We start from the raw sequence: 9,149 nt of genomic DNA on the forward strand, positions 1-9,149 counted from the left end.
CCCCATAGGCGCCCGGCTGGTAGCTGTCCCCACCAATCACAGCGCAGGACCCGGCCAGGAGCTGAGGCGGCGCGGGGCCCAGTAAGGTAAGTTTTTAAAATGTTAATTACCCCCGCCTCCCCCACCAGCGTACCAGAGTGACCCCATGCTTGACCCCCCACCTGCTCCAACCCAAGAGTCATGCCAGCCGCGACTGAGGCCACACCCGCTTCGTTTACATAGGGGCATGCTACGTGATGACATGATGACGCCACACACATCAGCATCATTTGTTGCAATGGTGAGGGAACAACAACAAGTCCAGTACATATTATTATGAACTGGAACAATTCAATGCAGGGCTGCTTTGGTGTATATAAACCTTGCTAATAGCAGATATTGCTAGTAGTAAAATATATATTGCCTTAAAATGGGATATGCCTGAAGTTTGGTATCATAAGACCCCATGCACCCATTATACAAGAGGATGGGTACATAGTAACCTTTTAGTTTTGAGGTCAACACAAGGTACCACTGCTACATGGTAGGATATCATCTGTTTTCCAGCAAGCTGCAAAAGAGCATTTGAGGGGGCCTGGGTTGCACCATGGAAGCAATGCCTGACTTTCTTTTGACAGAGGGACCTGACGTGTGGGGGTAATGGTACTCGTAGGGAGAGGGGGAGCTCATGTTCAACTCTAGGCATACTCTTCTGCCTCTGGAAAAGGATGCTAAGGTTGGTGCATGCTGACTTTTTATCTTCAGGACACTGCCCTGGGCAGGACTTGCATGATGAGATAGGCCACAGGAGATCGAAGCATGTGCCTGATTACATCATGGCTGCTGAGTGGCAAGCAAGTCCATGGTATCCTTCATGATATCTGAAACTGTGATTATTGTAGACAAAAGACACCGATTTTGCAAAGCTAAGTGGCCCTGCATCCCTCACCCACAAAAAAGCCCCAGAAAATCCAATTGGCAAAATATTTCTTTCGTATGTAAAACAATTAATTTTTAGAGCGAGCATAGCACAAAGTTATACCTAACTTCATTGTCATACGTAACAAAAGATATTTTACTACTATTCCCAAACAATGCCACATAAAAACATTACCTGCAGTCATAATGTCTAGTTACCATGTTTAAAAGTTATGCAATGGTGCAATTCCTCAGTGTTAGACCTGACAGCCTTAGAATGGTCTTCCCCAAACTGTTTGCCTTCTCCCCTCCTGTTTTTCTGGAATTCATCGTTGTTGGCTTTAGGGCTCTGTGCACCTTACCACTGCTAATGGGACTCAAACAGCTTGTGCTCACTCATTTAAAAATGGTAAAATTGGCTTAAAACCAACTGACACATTTAATTTACTTATCCCATGGCCTGTAAATTAAATGCTACTAGTGGGCCTGCAGCACTTATTGTACCACACACTTAAGTTGCCCTTTTAAAACATGCATCAGTTTTAAACTGGCAAGCCTGATAGGATGGGTGGGCGAAGCTGTTACCTACCACTCTTGCACTTCATTAGGGGCTGCCTCCTGCACTTCAAAAGCACTTCACAATAGCTTTTTGTGACCCTAGACATCTTGGGGCCTGGGCAGGGGAATGAAGAAAATTCCGGAACCAGATATGAAGGGAATTCCAGATGCTTTTCCCACTTCAGAGCAGGTGCCAGGTATAAATATTGGACCCTAAGACCCACTCGTCAGAACAGTCCTGAACTTGCAGGTTCTACAAGAAGAAAGACTGCCCATGTGCCTGAGGACTGCCCAGCAGTTTGAGCACTGCCCACCTACCTAATAACTGCCTTGTGCTTGAACCCAGGACTTTCGAAGTGTCTCCAAAGGTCAGTAGACTGCCCCCTGTTCTGAGCTACAGGGACACAACAGACTCCTGACTGACGACTTCATTGGAACCAATGCATCTCAACACAGGTTCTTGCGTCACCAGCTCAAGACCAGTGGCTTAATCAGAACTGACAGAGCACCACACCTCGATGCCAGACCTCATATCGCAGCTCCTGACCAGTGGCTTCCCCAGCCCCAACCCAGTACGACACATCTCGATGAAAGTCTCTGCAACACAGCCCCAGACCGGTGGCTTAATTGACCTGTCGCAGCACGATGCATCTCAACGCTAGCATCGCAGCTTTGTATCAGCAGCTCCGACGGCACTGTACCAGCGCAATGCATCTCAACACAGAACCACGCATCACAGCTCCTGCTTGACAGCTTCTCCACGCAGAGTGGTGCTGGCCAACACCGCCTTGCATCTTGATTCTAAAGAACACATGGTACTATCTCAGCAGGCCAAGTTTGGTCCTGTGCCCGCCCTGCACTGCATTGCATTGGCCGAAAACTTGTGGCTTGGTCCCAGTCCCGCGCAACCAGATAACCTTAATTGTCGTTATTTGATTCTAAGCACCATTTTCCCTTAAATCTGTGAAACTGCATAACGCCAGTACTACTGATTGGATTTTTGTTGTTTTGGACTCATTTTATTTATTGCATTTATACTCTCTTTTTCTAGATTGGTGTGTGATTTTTCTTGTGCTGTGTTTTCACTTTGTTACTGTTTGAGTGCTGCATGACAACTTTACGCATTACCTCTAAGTTAAGCCTGGCTGCTTTTGTGCCAAGCTACCAGAGGGCTGAGCACAGGTTAATTTAGTGACTTTTTGTGGTTCACCCCGAAGAGGATTCTAGTTGTTGCCTGGGAAATGTTGCACCCCCTTCTCAACCAATAGACCGATTTCTCACACTCAGTCCTTATTTAGAATACTCAAATGCTTTAAAAGTCCATGGAGTTTCGAATCGTGTTGTTCCAATATCTGTACTTAGCCTTGAAGTCAGAGGTAGAGGGTGGCAGACAGCCAACACGTGCTTCACAGGGACCACCTGCCTATTCGGGCTGAAGTAAATGGTGTGTCAATGTTATTAAAGGCAGTGGGGCATATTATCAAGGGGCTTTATCTCCACTTTTTTGGCTTTAAAAGCCAAGAAAGCGGAGATAAAATTATCTCCCTATTACCTAGCTGCCGCTAACACCAGTTAGCGACAGCTAGTAGGAGATAACGACCATCTTGGGCCCCACTTTGCATGTCAGTGATATTTATCACTAATGAGATGCAAAGTGGGCGTGCCAAGATGTTAGTGACTGAAAACAGTCGCTAACATCGCTATCTCCTATTACCAACTTTTGGAGATATTCGCGCTAAGCGGGAATATCTCCAAAAGCTAACACCTGCCTGAGCAGTTCTTAGCCATGTTATCCAATGGGAGGAAGATAACATGGCTAAGAGCATTAGCTCGCTAATGCATGAATATCGCTGACTTTTCAGCGATATTCATGCTTTGCTGCGATTTTTACCGCATTTGCGTTAAACCTTGGTAATACCAAGGTTTATTTGCGGTACAAATCGCCGCAGCGCTGCGGTAAATTTTTGTCTCTAACCAAGCAATAGCGATAATTATCGCTATTGCTTGGTAATATGCCCCACTCTTTACAAAGAGTATGAAAAAGTCACTTGTTGTGTTTGTTGCTTGCACTTATTCACAGTCATAAAATCAGAAATTATGTTTTCAGCACTTTTAACATCTACCTATGTGATAATCAGTGTTCACACTCATGGTTGCGTTCTAAACAAATCATTTGCTGCTGTGATATATTTTGTGGACCTCAGTGAAGGCTCTTATGACAGGTCATTGTGTGCTTTCCTTTATTCTCTTTTGTTTTTCTGCTTCATTGGCTCGCAAGTCTGTCTGTTTTTTATTTGTCAAATCTACTAAATTTCTAAACTATTATCACATCTAAGTATTGGAATGTTCACTGAGAAAGGTCTCAAACCTAAATACTGTCAACTTTCAGTGTATATGCACACTTTTCTGATAAATTCTCTGAAGGACATTTCTAGAAAGTGCCTATTTCTATTTTCGTGGCAGCTGCCATCTCTGGTAACTCACTGTCCACACCAGATGTTCCTGTGGCCGTGTCTGGCCTCCTGTCAAATCCAAGAGAGCAAATCCTTTGCTCTCTTGATCTATTGCATCTTGCTAGAATTCCAATTCATGTGTTTCAAAGCCCCGTGATCTTCCCTGCTATGTCTTTGATTATGAGCGCACTGGATTTGATGTTTATCACACATGTTAAGATCCGATACCATGGGGTTTGGAATTTAACAGGCATAACAATTAGGGGGGCCATTATGATGGGGGGCTGATCACCAGCCCGCCATAACTCCTCGCCCGCACGCCATTTACCCCCGCCATATTACCATGGCGGGGGGTACTGCGGCGGACGGAAAGTCCGTCTACCACTTTTCTGCCGGTCGGCAATCCGCACGATTGCCGGCCGGGCGGAAATGGCCCACAATATGGCGGCGCTGCCTGGCAAGCAGCGCCATCCATATTATGATGCTGGCGGTGGGTATGCCTTTCCATGGCGGAGAGCCCGCCATGGAAAGGCATACGGTAACTCACTGTGGGGACCTGTTGCAGGCCCCCGGGGTTGTGGGGGGTGGGTGGCTGCACTTGGGGGGTACCTATGGTACCCCCGTCATTGCCACGCACAAGGTGGCAGGCACCGCACGATGCCTGTCACGTTGCGCATGGCAATGCACAAAATGCCACTTTAACATTGTGGCGGGTGATGCTTACAGCACCGCCCGCCGCACTGATAAAGATGCTAAATGCGACCGCCAGGTTTGGCGGACGCATCCTAATTGGCCTTCAGGGACCACCGCACCTCTGGCAGTCGGTTCTGTTTTTCGATACGGTGGGGGACGCCATCGTAATGGGGCCCTTAGTGTCTATTCTGAGTTAAGACCATCTAAATGGGGCAAAACATACTAGGCCAGATTCACAAAGGTAAAGTGAGTGAAAGTCTAGCTTTACGACTTTCAGTATTCACAAAGGGCATTTACTACTCGTGAATGACCTTTGTGAATACCAAAAGTGAATCACTGACAGAATATTGACGACCACAATATTGAGGTCCCAAAATATCAACACCTAAATATCGAAGTCAAGAATATCGACATCCTTTCTACATCATAGTAAGTACAAACATATCGGGAAAAAAAATTGTTGTAATAATATTGTTAAAAATATTGTTTTTAATTTTTTAAAAAAAAGAATATAAAAGAAAGTAAATAATACATATAATTAAAAAAAAGATAGTTATAATTATTATAAAATGTTTAAAATTAGAAATAATAAGTATAATGTAAAAGAATAAACATACATATATATATATATATATATATATATATATATATATATATATATATATATATATATATATATATATATATATATATCTAAAATATAATATATATTTACTTAATAATATTAATAAAATAATTATAATGAATTGTAAAATGTTAGAAACATATTAAAAATTATAAATACATATATATATATACATATACCAGTAAAATACAAATAAAAATAAAATATATATATATAATAAATTAAAATATTTTTATTCTTTTACAATTACATTTTACTAAGCGTGGGCGAATTTTGCGAATTCGCGATCCGCAAATCTGCGGATTTGCGAATTCGCGATCCGCAAAATTCACGAATTTGTGGATTTTTTTATTTTTGCGTGTTCGCTGGGTGCTTTGCGTGTTCGCGGGACGCTTTGCGTGTTCGCGGGTTTTTTTTTGCCCTACTCGTTTTTGTTCCCTTCTGCCGTCTGCCCCACTCGTTGTTGTGCCCTTCTGCCCTCTGCCCCACTCGTTGTTGTGCCCTTTCTGCCCTCTGCCCCACTCGTTGTTGTGCCCTTTCTGCCCTCTGCCCCATTCGTTGTTGTGCCCTTCTGCCCTCTGCCACACTCGTTGTTGTGCCCTTCTGCCCTCTGCCCCACTCGTTGTTGTGCCCTTTCTGCCCTCTGCCCCACCAGTTGTGGTGCCCTTTTGCCCTCTGCCCCACTCGTTTTTGTACCCTTCTGCCGTCTGCCACACTCGTTGTTGTGCCCTTCTGCCCTCTGCCCCACTCGTTGTTGTGCCATTCTGCCCTCTGCCCCACTCGTTGTTGTGCCCTTTCTGCCCTCTGCCCCACTCGTTGTTGTGCACTTCTGCCCTCTGCCCCACTCGTTGTTGTGCCCTTCTGCCCTCTGCCCCACTCGTTGTTGTGCCATTCTTCCCTCTGCCCCACTCGTTGTTGTGCCATTCTGCCCTCTGCCCCACTCGTTGTTGTGCCCTTTCTGCCCTCTGCCCAACTCGTTGTTGTGCCCTTCTGCCCTCTGCCACACTTGTTGTTGTGCCCTTCTGCCCTCTGCCCCACTCCTGTTTTATTTTAGAATGGCGCCGGCAAGCTGCCAGCGCCATTCTAAAATAGTTACTAAGTTAGCTTCATCAGGAAGCACTAATAGATAAAATAAAGCAGGTGCTCGAGTTGAAGCTCGAATTCAGTTAAACTCGAGCACCTGCTTCATTTGATCTATTAGTGCTCCCTGTTGAAGCTAACTTAGTAACTATTTTAGAATGGCTCTGGCAGCTTGCCGGCGCCATTCTAAAATAGTTACAAGCTTGAAGCTTGAACTTTTGCCCCCCGGATCCGTTCCGCGCGCGGATTTGCGGATTTTCGGCAAATTCGCGGGAATTCGCGGATCGCGAATTTGCCGAAAATCCGCAAAATCCGCGAGCGGAACGGATTTTGCACTCAGGCTTACATTTTACACTACATTAACAGCAATAGTAGGGAAAATATTGGATAGAGGAGGGGATAACATTTCTATTCCCACTCCAGGGAGTGCAACAGTAGGGAAAGTGTTGGATAGCTGAGAGGCAAAAATTACTATTCCCACTCCAGCGAGTGCAACAGTAGCGAAAGTTTTGGATAGCGGAGGGGGGGCGTGGCTACGGTGCATTGCGGAATGGCTGCCTTGTAAGGGAGCTCCGTACGCCGGGCTTGAATATTAGGCAAATACCATCCTTCACCCCGCTGAAAACGGGCTGCAACCATGCCTGGGAATCCCAGGAGTGAGCTGGCACATTCTGTACAGGTGCAGAGGCTTTGAGCGACACAACTTCCCCCAGAAAGTGCGATGCCGGCGGGCTGCGAAGCGGAAGACAAAATGGCGGCTCGGCGCTCGGCGCTGTGAGTGCGACTGGAGGACCCGTCTGTGAGGCGAGGCACACGGAGGAGGCAGATGCTGGGAGGCATTGGATGTCCCTGTTGTCCCGGTCTGACCTGAAGTGGCTCTCCTGAGATGCGTGGGATCGGGGCGTGCGGCTCGGCAGAGCGGGCAGCCCCAGACTGGAGGTTATGTGTGCGGCCCGGGCGCCTCCTAGCCTTTGCTAGTTGCGGAGACTCCGATGGCCAGCTGAAGAGGCCGCCCTGCGGAGAGGAACCGGCTGCCTGCTGCCCCATCCTGAGGAGTCTCGGAGAAGATGCAAAGCGGTCTGCAGGAAGACAGGTACCGCTAAGTGGGGCGCGAGTTGTGGCCGGGCTCACGGAGTCTAGTGGTGTGGGACTGGCGGTGCGCGCTGCCAACGGGAGGCGGTGGCGCCCTGCGGGTTCTATGCGGCGGGGCCCATGGGGGTTGGGGCTGGAATGGCGCCGCGCGCGGTGCCTGGCTGGGTTCTGGGCTGTCTGCGGGGCTTGTGGGACACCGCCAGTTGGCTGCATCGTCACATCCCTGGGCTAGCTTAGACAGGGGCTGAGTGTGTAGCTGGGGTTGGGGTCCTGCGGGTGCTGTGGGCGGCGGAGGGACCGGACAGCACTGTGAGTGTCGGCTGTGGAGGCGGCTTGAGAAGGCAGACGGAGGCCCCCTCATCTACTGGATTGTATCAGGCTGGCACGTGGCTTAACACATTGAGGTGACAGGGCCGTGCTGCAGTGCGCAAGAAAGGATTGAGGAGTTTCGGGGCCGTAGCATTTGGGTCACCTGCTGTTCATAGGGCTGAAGGAGGTCTTGGCCTACTGGGGCACGCTGAGCAGCGCCATGGGCAAATCTGAGCCCAGACAGGCTAAACTGGCCTTTGAAAACAAGCGCCTGACGAGGGCAGTGGACGGCCTGTCGGAGCAAGGCGAAGCTAAAGGTGCGTCTTCCATGCCAGACGAGACTGAGGGTGATAACCGCACAATCCTCCTTGAACTGCATGTGGGGATGAAATCCATTGATAGCAAGATAGATGCGTTAGCCACAGGACTGGATGTGGTGAAAAAAAGGTGACAAGCATGAGAAACGACTGGATGTACTCAAGAATCGGGTGTCTGATGGACATGACATGCAGGCCGAGACCCGCACGCAGCTCCTTCAAATGGAAAAGATTCTGGAGGTGATCAGTGCAAATAACGAGGATTTAGAAGGACGCTCTAGGCAGAATAATGTACGTATTCTCGGCCTATTGGAGACGACGCCTATATCTAAGATGGAACCTTTCATTGACGGCATGCTGAGAGAGCTTTTTGGGCCTGCCTTGTCTAGTGTGATGATAGTGGAAAGAGCTCACAGGTCGTTGGGTCCCAGACCAAAGCCAGGTGCGCCGCCACGGCCAATCATCGCCAGATTGCTCAACTATGCGGAAAGGGACGCTATTCTGAAGGAGGCGAGGGCGAAAGAACCGGTGGTATATAAAGGTGACACTCTATCTTTTTTCCCTGATTACACCCCTGCGGTGCAGTCGGCGTGCCGTGAGTTTGTCCCGGTGAAGAAGCTGCTGCGGGAGGCGACGGTGCCCTATGCTATGCTCTACCCAGCAAAGCTGAAAATTACTCATGAGGAACAGCCTCATTTCTTTACGGACGCTAAATCTGCATTGAAGTTTACGAAACATACATGCAAGACGAAGCTACATGAAAGACGGACAGTTGAGGAGGAGATGACGTCCGGACTGGAGGACGCAGATTGACAGACTGTTTAACGCTTTGCTTAGCTACGGTTTCACTATTGTATTTGTTGTTTATGCTAGTTTGTGGGGTCGTGGCGGGCGGGAGCTCTGGCTGCATTTTTGCTCTCCCGGGAGGCCAGGGTGGGGCCAGGCGCTGGTGTTTTATTGCTCAATGAAGTTTTAATTGCGCTTCAGCGGGGATGTGATGGAAATAGTTCCGGCGGCCGCACTTCGGTGCGTGTACTCGCTGCCGTGCTTCTTTCCCCGGTGGGTATTACCCGTATGGTTGTTGTGAGGAGGGTGGCGGGGAGGGCTGGTCTCGACCTGATTGGG

This window comes from Lissotriton vulgaris, chromosome 10 (genome assembly GCF_964263255.1).
Source record: "Lissotriton vulgaris chromosome 10, aLisVul1.2, whole genome shotgun sequence".
In the NCBI taxonomy this organism is placed as follows: Eukaryota; Metazoa; Chordata; class Amphibia; order Caudata; family Salamandridae; genus Lissotriton; species Lissotriton vulgaris.